The following is a 13,742-nucleotide window of genomic DNA, read 5'->3' on the forward strand; positions in this document are numbered from 1 at the left end:
CTAATTCTTTTTAAAATCTGTTCAGAATAATTCGTATTGATGAAGTACAAATAATTTGAATCTATCTAATTGATGATTTTAATCAATCATTTTTAGTGACGGAATGGAACTCGTAATTATTTAAAACAATTCAATAAACTTGATTCTATTACTTTTTAGACTTTTTTGTAATGATTGGAATCTTTCTTTCTGAAAGATTAAATTGATCTAATTCATTTATAGATGTTTGATCAAACGCATTTCTAATTTTTCTTGAATGATTCGAATCAATGAATCAATTGAATGATTTATTTTGGGATGCTTCATCAAACTCATTTCCAAATTTTTTCGAAATGGTTTTTACGCAGCAAGTTAGAATAGTTTTAATCAAAATAAATTGAATGCGTCTATCGATTTAATTGAATGATTAAAACGAATTAAGAATTATTTGATTTGATGTAGTTTAATATTTATTTGCTTGGTATAATTCTTTTCTGATTTTTCTTAATAATTTGTAGCAATGAATAATAAATAATTTGAATCAATTTTAAAGGCTTGAACAAATTCATCTCTCAATCTTTCCGAAATGATTTGAATAGATTTAATTGAATCAATGAATAGATATAATTTAGCGGTTGAATCGATCATTAGATCGATTCAACCGTTTATCAATTATTAATGCAATCTAACGATTGAATTGAACGAATTTAATCTAATTTATGGATTGATTCAAACTCGAAATTCTTCAAATTGAAGCCAGGATAAATTATCCTTCAATATCACAACGTTCAAGACGAAACTAGTATGCATTTGGCGAACAGTCCCCAATGCACATCAGAGAACAAGTCAGAATAATCGGAAGCAGCTTTTTGATGACGTCATTCCGGCCAAAAGCTTCAGTCAAACTTCACGTGGTGGATGAAACAAGGATGAAACCTTATTTATAATCACAACGCCGAGTGTTTTGCTGTCAGTCAGTTAAGAGCGAGTATTCGATGCGTTACGACAGATAAGATACTGATAAAAACGAATTTTCCCTTATAAGTGTTTACTACCGGTAAGCTGCTTATCTTTTTTTTTATCTAATGGAGATAGAAATAATTATTACACATTCTGTGATTTTATTTTCATATTGTTTTGCTCTTAATAGTTGTTTATGATCGCGTATAAGAATTATCCATCCTAATATTTGCATTAGATCATAGTTTATGTTCGTATATGTGAAATAATTTTTTTAAAAAAATGTGTTTTTTTTTAATATTATGCAGAGTTTAATACACTTACAAATTAAATACATGGAAGTTTAAGGATGCTTTTTACCAACTATTGATTTGTAAGTGTACTGTAGTTAATTTTGTTAAGATGGTTTGTTTAAAAACAACATCTCGTTTATAATTGTACTAATATTGCAGATTTTATTAACACGGTGTTTAAGTTCCGCATAAGATCTTTACTGGTTTTATTTATTTTATATCACGATTGAGTTAAGACTTGAATCTAAATTGATTCTGAATAATTCAGATTCACTGTTACACGAGAAATATTAAGGTAAATAATGTTTTTTTTTTTTTTAAGTAAAGTTGTTTAAATTTTTAGGCAATCATTTTAATCATTGAATAGCATTACAGTTAATAAAAAGGGTACTTTAATAAATTATGAATAATATTTTAACATTTCGGGGAAAAAATTCCATTTTTTAGAAAAGTATGTTCATTTTATGTTAATATGCAGTGAATACTTGGTGCAAAACTTTATTTTAAAAATAAATTTCTAAATGTACTAATATTATTTGATTTATCACTACGTTGCTTTCTCTTACGTTTTTTAAGTTGTAGTAATTTTATTATTTTTATTTAATTGCAAGCTGGGAGTAATATTAGTAATTGAATCAGAACAATTGAGATGCCATTCATAAAGACTGTTTTCATCTTCAGAATTAGGCAGTTGTTTAAAATTTTAACAGACATTTTGTTGCTTTAATTTTAATAAAATTCAACGCAAAAACTTAACAGTCCAAATATTTCATTTGCATAATCTTTACAGCTGATAATGATAGTTATTGGTATTAAAAATATTTTTAATGAATTCTTAGAAACCTGTTCATAGAACATTATATTCAAATTTTAATTGATTTTCAATCGAAAATCATTTTTAGCTATTGACATATAACTTTTCTGTATTGAAAGGATCGTATAATTGTTCCTGTATAAATAATATACCTGCTACTGCAATGTCTATGATAATCATTTATATTTAATTAAGAGTTTATTCTTTGATATGAATTTGCTAAACTCAGCTCATGCAGTGAACAATAAATGCTGCAAAATTTATGATAATTAAAGCCTGCAGCGAAATTTATAATATTTAAAGCATGCGTTTTATAAACTTGTGAAATTTCTTTAACATCTGGTTGTTGGAATTTGATTAATTTACAGCCCCAAAACTATAATAATAAAAAAATAATAATTTTCTTCATTTTATGCTCCTCAAGAGTTATACCTTCTTTGCGCAGATGTGGGTTTTATAAGTCCCCAAGTAATTCTCTCTCCTTTTGTTTCTAAGTCAGACTTGGCTTATAGAGTTATTTAATTTATTTATCTTAAATACAAAATAATGTTAGTTTATCGCTGTCTACCCACATTAGGCTGATATTCCCTTAAACTCTTTCTTCTGTCTCAGCCTTTGTCGACTGTGTACCCTTGTGTGTTAAAATTTTTTAGATCCATAATGTCATAAATTATTTTATGCACTTTACAGCACTCTTTGCTTTGGAAAAATACACGAAAAAAGAAGATATATAATTTTTTTTTAAAAATGCATCATTTTAATGGAGATTTACATATTAATAGTGGAGAATTAGATATGTATTAAAATTTTCTCAGTAATATATTAAAGGTTTGGAATTGTAAAGGAAATATTAACAGATAAGCAAAAGGAAACAGGAAGCATTTTTTTATTCGTTTGTCTTCCATCCTTGACAATCAACTGATAGTATCCCTAAACATATGGTAACAAATGTTTAAAACAATTGAAACAGAAGCGTTATTTATACCATGTATATGTTATTCTTACACAAACTAATGTGTTTATTTTTTTTATCGAGTTTTACGTAAAAAAAATATTTACTTTTATCAGAGATTATTGAATAGTCTAAACTTTTGAATTCGACCTAATATTTCATATTTTTAACTTTTAAAATTAAATAAAAATAAGAAAAAAACTTTTTAAAAGTCTTACATGTTTTTTAATTTTTTTTACGAAAGGAAATGTCAACATTACTTTAGCTAAATATGTGTGAAAAGTATTTCTGAAAATTGTTACAACTCCATTTTATCACAAGGCTGTCCTTAAAAAAGAAAAAAAAAACCGTAACTGATGATTTAAAAATTTAATGAAATACTTTGTTTTGTGCCCGATAAAAATTAAATATTTTTTTTACGATTATTAAATTTAAACAAAAGAAATTTCAAGCTGAATTTAATTTTAGATTTTTAAAGGTACCAGTATGGCTTATAATTTAATATTTTTACCTCAAACATTCAAATTTAAATTATTACATAATTAATTATACAAATATTCCTTTTATTTTAAAATTTAGTTTTAATGTTTAATTTCTTTTTCTATTGACTTATCACTATTTAGTGAAATGTATAACTTCTTGAACACAGAAACTTTTATTTGATATTTCAGCAAGAAGAAATTAGTAATAATTATTAATATTAATTAATAATTATAATTAACATTACTTAATAATTATTATTAATTTTAATTAATAATGTATTTATTTTACGAACAAACTATTAGAATAAAATAAAATCTATAATTCATTTCGTAAAATCAGTAACAAAATAGTTAGAGTGGAATTAAAATTAAATTTTAAATGTTTCTAAACTATAATTCATTCTTGATATGCAACATAATTTGTAATCCATTTATATAAAAACAATTCTTAATAACTATTAATAATTAGTGTTTAATAATTTCTTTATGTTATGAAAAAACTATAAAAATAAATTAAATCTAATATTCATTTCGTAAAATCTATAACAAAATAGTAAGAGTAGAAATAAGATAAAATTTTAAATGTTTTTAGACTATAATTCATTCTTGACATACAACATAATATGTAATGCATTAATATTAAAACAAAAATTTTAAAATTATTTATATATTTGCTAAAAAATTGCTAAAATATTATATTATAAATAAATTTTTTTTCTATGAGAGAAATTATTTTAAGTGGGAGGAAATTGATTTTTAAACAATTTTTTTCTTTTCTTTTTTTATCTTTAGAATTCCCTAAAACAGTTTTCTAATTTTGTTTTATTAATTTTAACTAAAATAAGCTGAATACATTTTGAATAAATAATTAATTTCTTAAATAAAATAAGATGTCAAGATGGATTCAGGATTACAAACTATTCTATCGCATGAAATTTTTAATTCTTTAATTTTTTAGACTAAGTTTTAGAAATTTTTTTAAGGGAAAACACAAACGTTGAATATTTTCTATCGATGAGTTTTAGTGATGATGGCAACAGTCCTAAATACAGTCCTAGCAACCGAAGTCGTCCGTAAAACTATCAAATTAATTACCCGGTCATGCATTTAATTTAGACAAGGCATTCAGCCATTTAGTTTTTAACTCTAGTTTGAGTGTTCATGGATTGAATACTAATAACGATTCTCTCGATTTCTTGTTTTTAATAAGTAGAAAAATGCAGTGAATATTGTTCGTCTATGCATGTTAATTCTCGTTGGTAGTGTCCCGTCGAGAGTTGAAGACTTAAATACAAAAATTATTTCAACAATGTATCTGGTTAAGTTTATTTTTAGCTTTGATGGCACATTTTCTTTTTTATAACCTCCTGAAATCCGAGCTTTGAATAATGACCGAAAAAAAAACGATTTTTACTTAGAAATATGTAGCTTAGAAAAAAGATGAATGCTATAAAATATTTTTATATGAAAAAAACTTCAATTAATTAAATTTAATTAACTTTTTTTTAATTTTTTGTTCCTAAAAATTACAAATTTTATTTGTTTACCAATTTTTGTTTTATCGTTATCATTAGTGGCATCACTGCTCAGTGTGGGCCTAAGACTTCTGTTGAAGAATTTTTCAGTCCACTATTTTGCAGACAAATCTCCAGTTCTTAACTTTATTTATTTTTTTAAATTTTTTTTTATTTCCAATGGCAAGGCAAAAAGGTACAAATAGAAAGATAAATAACGAATACAAATGTAATTAGGACAACAAAGAAGACCGAAGTCATTGCCTTAAAAGTTCTCCTGCTTCCCAATATCTTGAGGACTCAGTTTTCAAGATATTGGCAAGATATTGAGAAGTTATAAAGCTCTTAACTTTAATAACTGAAAAGAAAACCTTCTAACCATCTTTTCTTTCTTTTTTTCTTGTCTTGGCTTTCTATTATGGGGGATGGCATTGAAAACTTTTAAGGCATCTCTGCTCGAATCCATTCTTAGCAGATGAACTTATTTATTTCAAAGTGTACATGCAATCCAACAACCCCATTTCAATTCCATCAACCTCTTCCTGTAAACCGTAATAGCTCAGCAGATAGAGCTTTCGCCTTCCCATGAGGTGAACTGGGTTTGAATCCCAGTGATGACTGTTCCATACAAATTCCGCATCCGGCTTGCACCTATCGCAGTGCTCACGTAAATATACCCTCAGTGGTAGATGTATCATGGGTTTCAGAGTCCCCTTGCTTTCAGGCTAACCGTGTGATGTTTTTGTATTTTTCCTCACCATGTAACGCAAATGCGAGTTAGTTCTATCATAAAATCCTCCACGTAGGCAATTTCTTCCAATACTTGATCCAGGAGTCCTCCTTGTCTTCTGGATTGGGTTCAAAATTATATGGCTACGGAGTTGGACATTAGTAATTGTAACCCCAAAAATCGGGTCGGCTGTTCAACAACGGTTATAAAATGAAGTAAAAACCTTCTCCTGATCAATTTTCGTGGGAGCAGTTCAGGTTTTTCTTCGTTGGAATTCGAGAAAAAGAGGTTTTATTACCATTCATTCCCAATAAGGTGGAAAAACCAAGCAAGGAAAACCATGCCAGTAGGGTTTTTGCAGAGTGCAGGATAGTTTTGTCGAACATTTATTCGCATATGGATCGTGAAATAAGACCCACTAGACGCAAATGATATGATATTTAAATTGCTCAAAAGGTTATTTGAACTTTTCTTATAATTCTTTCATTGAAATTAAAACGAGGAATACAATTATATTCTTACATAGACTGTTGTTTTTTAAATTAATGCAAACCAAAAAAAATAAAATTTTAAAAATGATATTTTCAGTTATAAAATTGTTTCAGTTGTTGTCTAATATAATAACAGTTTCTGACATGGTTTGGTGTAATTATGTTTGCATATAGATATACCTCTATATACTGCATGAAGCGATAGTGATATAACTAAGGATTAATAATTGTATACCGTATGGAGGAATAGTGGTATAACTGCAGTTAAATAGTGGTATGTGGTATGGATGGATAGTGTTAAAATTGTGGATTTGAGTTGCAAAATACTGTATAAATACATAATGATGTAACTAAGGATTGATGATTATTTACCGTGTGGAGGAATAGTGGTATAACTGAGGTTAAATAGTGGTATGTCGCATGTCGTATGGATGAATAGTGTTAAAATTGTGGATTTGAGTTTCAAAATACAGTATAAATACATAGTGATATAACTAAGAATTAATAATTATATACGGTATGGAGGAATAGTGGTATAACTGCGGTTAAATAGTGGTATGTCGTATGGACGGATAGTGTTAAAATTGTGGATTTGAGTCCTACAAGTATAAATACATAGTGATGTAACTAAGGATTAAAGATTATTTTCCGTATGGAGAAATAGTAGTATAACTACGGTTAAATAGTGGTATGTCGTATGGATGGATAGTGTTAAAATTGTGGATTTGAGTCCTACAAGTATAAATACATAGTGCTGTAACTAAGGATTAAAGATTATTTTCCGTATGGAGAAATAGTAGTATAACTACGGTTAAATAGTGGTATGTCGTATGGATGGATCGTGTTAAAATTGTAGATTTGAGTTACGAAATGCAGTATAAATGGATCGCGATATTATTGAGAAATAAGCTTTACACACCGCATGGATAAGTAGAGGAATTACTTCGGTTAAACAGTGGTATGCGATATGTAGCAACTAGAACCATAAATATGTATTATTTCCTATAAGAGAGAAATGCGTCTTACCTAACAGACGGAGAATTCAAGGAGATTGAAGATGAATATGTTTGAATAAACAACATCCCGTGGAATCAGTAAGACCCGATTTTCCTACATAATGATTATTATTAATTAATTAGTTTATATATATATATATATATATATATATATATATATATATATATATATATATATATATATATATATATATATATATATATATATATATATATATATATATATATATATATATATATATATATATATATATATATATATATATATATATATATATATATATATATATATATATATATATATATATATATATATATATATATATATATATATATATATATATATATATATATATGGTACCGAGAATGTTCGAAATATTTGCTATATCCGATTTAATATTAATTTATTCGCTGATATTGTGCTTATTTGATATTTTAATATCTGCTGAGAATAGATTAGAGGAAACAGTCAAAGTTCGTTGTACCGGTTAAATGCATAGTGGGTAGGGGCACTTTTTTATTTTTTATTTTATAACCGTAGTTGAACAGCCGACCTAATTTTGGGTTAACGACTACTAATGTTCAACTCAGTAGCCTTGTAATTTTGAACCAATCCAGAAGACAAGGAAACTCCTACATCAGTTCTCCTAGAGGTATGATTTGTGATGAGAACATCGAGGTCTTTGTGACTAGACAGATTTAACATGCACCAATAACAATTTACTTTGGATGACCGGGCTCGAACCCATGCCCTCTTGGACAAGAGCCCAGTACCTTACTAACCAGGCTATCCCAGCCCTTGGGCAAGAACAAACATTGATGATGAGCATACCGGACAAATGTATACCGGGCAGATGCACTGAACCTTAAAAACATTAATGTAGGGCATACCGGGCAAATGTATACCGGAAAGTGGTACTGAACCTTATATATATTAATATTGGAAAGACAGGGCCGGGATGGCCTCTTTAGTAGGGCACTGAGCCCATGTCCAAGAGGTCGTGGGTTCGATCTCGAGACCAAAGACTCCCCGTGTAGTAAATGGTAACTAATGCAAATGAAATCTGTCTGATTACAAAGTGCTCCATGTTCTCATAAGAAATCATACCTCTGGGGGTACTGATCTAGGAGTTTCCTTGTCTTCTGGATTTCAAGGCTACGGAAATTAACATTAGTAGTCGTAAACCCAAAATTGGGTCGGCTGTTCAACGACTTTCATAAAATAAAATAAAATATAGGAAAGTCGTTAAAATTGGAAAAAATACGCTTGACCTGGTATAGAATCTGTGCTTGGATAGTTAAATACAGTATAAAGGGATAGAGATCTAACTAAGGATTAATAATTGTATACCAGTATATCGAGGGATGGAGAGTAGAATGACTAATGTTGAATAATAATTATAATTATCCCGTTTCGATTAATAGTGATATATTTACAGATGGATAATTCAAATTCCTAAAATGCCATTTCCCTTTACATTTTAGCTTATCATTGTTCCAGAATAAGCTCTGCAATTAATTATAAATTAAGTGATTAAATAGTGTGTATTAATCTTGAGTCAATATTAAAAATATCATAGACAATAACTATTCTTGATTCAAGCGGTGAACAACAGGCGCTAAAAAGCATTTGATATTTAAAATACGTAACACTTGTTAAACACATAAATCAAAAATGACTAACGAAAAAAAAGGAGGAAGTTTTCTTAATATAAATCCTTGAACTTTGGCTCATATGAAAATATGGTATTATTAATGGAAGTATAAATTTACAAAGCTAAAATTGATTGAAGGCTTAGAATTTTTTTTTCTCCAAAATTTCCATTGGTTGACAAGAATAAAGCCGGTAATTTAAATTTCCAAAGGATCCATTCTGAAGAAATCTTCCTAGAAATAGATTTTTTCTTTACAATAGTTTCAAGAAAAGAATTGTCCTTGAGTTTGTCTCAAATTAATATCAAGCTTTATCATTAAAAGAAATTTACATAATGTTGCGCAACGAATTACTTTTTGCTTCTTCTTTTATTTCAGTTTTATTTAAAAATTTTGACTAAATATCAGACTAATTTAGTTAATAGTCGTCATAAATCTCTTGCCACTTACAATTAAAGAGTACGAATTTAGGGTTGCTTTAGTTACGAGAATATTAAAATGTATGTTTTGTTTAATATGAATAGTTTGATTAACTTTCTAAGATCAATGCCAGAAAAATAGGCATAAAATGTAATTCTTACATAACATGTAACTTAAAGGAAAGTAAACTCATAAACTAATAATATTTCTTTAAAAACAATTAGTTAACTTTATAAACTTTTTTAAATTCGAAAAAAAATGATGCATTTTAATTTTTTTGCATATTGCAGAATTTTTTAATAATGCATTTTTTTCCCATTTTGGTTATGAAAAAAAATCCACAAGAATAAAATATCAGAAAATTGTTCAAAACTTTTCTTAAATTCAACTTCTAACCTTTCTATTAATTTTTTTTATCCCAACTAATAATGCCGACTACGCTCAAATTATTATATTTTTGGATACAATTAATCAAAAGATACAATTTATTACTAGATTGAAAAGAAGGCTATCAAGGGATTCCCATTAGTTCAGGCCTCTTTCTGTTGAAACAAAATTCTGATACATAATTTTGGATTTTTACCCTGCATCTTACGTTACTAAGTGCAGCTTTAATTAGATTAACTAGCTTAATAGAGATTTGAAGCTCGACCATTATATCGAGTAGGTTATCTTTCTGCCGTAAGCACCCTTGAAGTCTATACAAATGAAAAGTTTTCATATTAAATTAATTTTTTTCTAATATTTATTTTAAGGAGTCAATTTGATATATAATGGCTCTCACCATCCGACTTACTCCGACCACAGTGCTGACGTAAAATATCCTCAGTGTTAGAAGGATCATGGGTTCGACTCTCGCTGCCGTTAGGCTCACCGTGGGAATTTTTCATGGTTTTCCTCTCCATGTAACGCAAATGCTGGTTAGTTCCATCAAAAAAGTTCTCCCCGAAAGCAAATTTCTCCCAATATTTGATCCAGGAGTTTTCTTGTCTTCTGGATTGGTCTTAAAAATTCAAGGCCACAGAGTTGAACGTTGGTAGTCGTAAACTCAAAATTTTTCTCGACTGTTCAGCAATGGTTATAAAAAAAATAATATAATGGATGTTTGAGACAAAGTGGATCTTTTCCCCTAGTGGATCTCTGAATCCACTATAGACTAGAGTCTTCGATCATTCTGCTAGTAAAAAGGAGAATGCTTGCAAAAAGTTTAATATTTTTTATGCTGTTTTGAGGAGTGTAATTTCCTTATAATTACGGCATTCAAGTTGGTCACCTTTCTTGAAGATACGGCATAGGTAGATGAACATGGGTAAGAGATAGGGCATGGGTAGCCACCGCCTACCCAATCAATGAGTATGTATTCAGTACGCCAAATTTTATTCGGTTTGATCAGTTTAATCAGTAATTTTCATTGATTTTTAGTAGTTCAGATGGTATACAGTCGGGGTTAGTCCATCTGTTCTTTTATGTTTTTTAACGACCACCTTATTTAGAGAAGGTAAATAAAGGGGGGTTAGTTTTAAGAAGAAGTACTTTCTAAGCTAGTTTGCTAAGCTAAGTAAGCTAGTTTGCTCCAGTGCTTGATTCAAGAATTCCCTTGTGTCCTGGATTGAGTTTATCAGAATAAGCCTTTAGCACAACCGTAATTCCAAAAAATTGGGTTTTCTATTCAACGCCTATTCTAAAATAAATTAAAATACTTCTCATTCATGGAGCTTGGTACAAACATGTATATTAATTAGCTTATTAGCTCAGATTTGACACCTATTTAACATGCTGGAAGCCACTGGCTTTGAGATCTACTTTTTCTTTTTAATATTTCATAATGTGGCTAATAAATTGAAGGATACATGAATTACTTTTAATCCCCAGAAACAATTTACTGTATCTGGAAAGCGTTTTTCGATTTAATTTTCTTTCTTTTGATTTTGTGGCAGGTGGCAGGCGATGTTTTTAGCATGCTTTACGTTTAGCATGGTATTTTTCTATAAATAAGAGATGTCTTAAGATTTTTGAGTTTAGGTTGAGGTAGTAAATCTGCACTCGATACTTGTGCTATTAACATGTATAGATAAACTTCAAAAATAAAGGGGTTAAAAAAATCTTAAAGTAAAACACTATAAATAGGATAAAAGTGCTGAAAATATCTTCAGCAAACATCAAAAACTCTTAATAATAATGTGTATTAAAATAAACTGAGTAGCGAGACTGTTTATGGAGAGCCAAGGCCTGTTGTGCCCATCCCAGTTTTCTGGACCTTCGGCTCTAGAGTGCAGGAGCAGATGTTCCAGTTGAGTGGTCAGGCGAACGCCGAACCCTCAGTGATTTGTCCCAAATCATACTTAGTACTCATTATATCGACTCTACTGAAGGGATGAAAGGCTGAGCCAATCTTTCCCCGTTCGATGATAGAACATCGAACCTGCGGTACGGGAGTGTTAGGGCTGCTATTCAGGCTTTGAGAGTTAGTAATTTGCAATTGCGGTATTGATTGTGATGTTAAAATGCTAACAAAAACTATCAAATGAAAGTAAAAATTATATTGACCTGTGTTTTAAACAAAATCAGTAAAAAAAATGCAAAAATCGAAGAACATGAAAAATTTGTATAGCAATAATTATAACTTTAAAATTTTAAAATAAAATAACGGTAGTTAAACATTAACACAGATTACATTTGACATACGTTACAATATTCAATTGAATTTTAAATGCTATTTTATTTCACTATGGCTTAATTCAGCTAGACATTGAGTGTTCAGAAAGTTTGTAAAAATTAACGTTTCTCCAAATAGTAATAATTTTTAAAATTTTAAACTGAGAAGCGAATGATTAAAATCAGAAATGAATGACTAAAACACAAAACTGAATCAATATGAAATCATTTAGCATGGACTGTGGTCATAGCTTCCTTACCACACCAATAACACCCATTTATCCTAGCTAATTCCTGTTTAGGTTTTTTTATTTATTCCGTATAGAAAGTACGCCAATATTTCTATTTGAAGAACGTCTTTCAATAATGTGTTTCAAATAAAAAAATAAATAAATATACTATAATTGTCATCATTCATTAATAGAGAAATAATGAGAAGTAAAAGAGTAAAAATGGAACATGTAAAACAAGATAGCATTAATTGCTCTTCCCTATAACAAAAGTATAACAGAACATATGCATTGTTTTTATTTATGAACACTTGTTTCTAGTTCATGACAAGACTCACCTAACATGTTAAAAATTACAATTTTCAGGTGTTTTATTATTTGTTTCAGTCAATAATACGATTTTCATTTTTATCGTTATGTTTACCAGTTTTGCTCATTTTGCATTTAGCGATTCGAGTTTCACAAATTTGAATTAAGCTGTAACTAGTGTTGGAAAATTTCGAAATGTTGATAGCAAGGTGCATGGTTTGAAAATATCGTAGTATATCGCGGAATTTTCAATTTAGTTATTATTGTTCATTTTTTCTCTCTTTGGGAAATCTATTTCTACATTTCTAATATAGACGATAAGTAGTGCTAGTAATTGCTATAAGTAGTATCAAGATTTCAATGTTACGATATATCGTCTGATTCTCTCGATTATTTTTAACTTTAGTGAATAGTGTTTGACATTTTTGATATTGGCTATAACTTATACTGGACAGAATCGGAATTTTAAAATTAAATTATATTGTCTGACACTGTTAGTACACTTATTACATCGTTTTTGTTGCGGAAAGCAGAATTAATTCACCAGTATCGTCCAACTCTGAATCGCTACATTAGGTATGATTTTCCTCACGGATATTTCCCGAGAGAGTTAGCACCGTCATTTATTGTCACTTGAAATAATGCATAGTTATTGATACTTAATGTTGCTGCTGCTGATTTTTTTTTTGGAATAATATCATTAATTTCATATTCAATAACTATTGTTGTCAGTAATGATCTCAATATTACTGTTGTCGATAATTATCTTATATTTGACATGATATTCACATGGAATATAATGCATCATTATTGCGATGTTTTTGAAATATCGATATTCTGTGGTAAATCGATTTATTGTTCTGTTTGGCTGTGACAATAATGCGATCTTATGTAATAAACGTTTTGAGAATATTCATCCTTAATAAACTGAATTTTTCTCTACTTAGAACCATGATTACTGTAAAAAAAGTAGATCATCGAAATTCGCCTAAATATCTTCGTTTTTGACGAAACAGTTTCTTTGGAAACATTCCTAGTGAGCATTTCGTCAATCGAGAAAATAAATGTCTCATTTCGCTAATTTGTATACAAATTTTGCTAAAACTTTAGGCTTAATACGATTTGTCGATTCTACATTTGGAAAGAAAATACTATACAAAACTAGAAGCAAATGAGTCGAAATGAAAATCAGTACTTATGAGTATCACCTGAAATCCAACCCCCAGAAACCTGCTTGGCTTGTA

At 28.9% G+C, this 13,742-nt stretch overlaps 1 protein-coding gene across 3 annotated transcripts in view; it reads left to right on the forward strand.

Moving 5' to 3' along the window:
• The first annotated feature begins 877 nt into the window (after window positions 1-877).
• LOC107450327 (murinoglobulin-1) overlaps window positions 878-13,742 on the forward strand; it is a 95,379-nt gene continuing 82,514 nt past the window's right edge. For all 3 annotated transcript variants that reach the window (XM_087168342.1, XM_087168343.1, XM_087168344.1), the window contains exon 1: window positions 878-1,036. The gene's annotated coding sequence lies outside the window, so the exon portion shown is untranslated. The remainder of the gene's footprint in view (window positions 1,037-13,742) is intronic.

Source organism: Parasteatoda tepidariorum, chromosome 7 (assembly GCF_982258835.1).
Source record: "Parasteatoda tepidariorum strain Cologne lab strain chromosome 7, Ptep-v5.0, whole genome shotgun sequence".
Taxonomy (NCBI): Eukaryota; Metazoa; Arthropoda; class Arachnida; order Araneae; family Theridiidae; genus Parasteatoda; species Parasteatoda tepidariorum.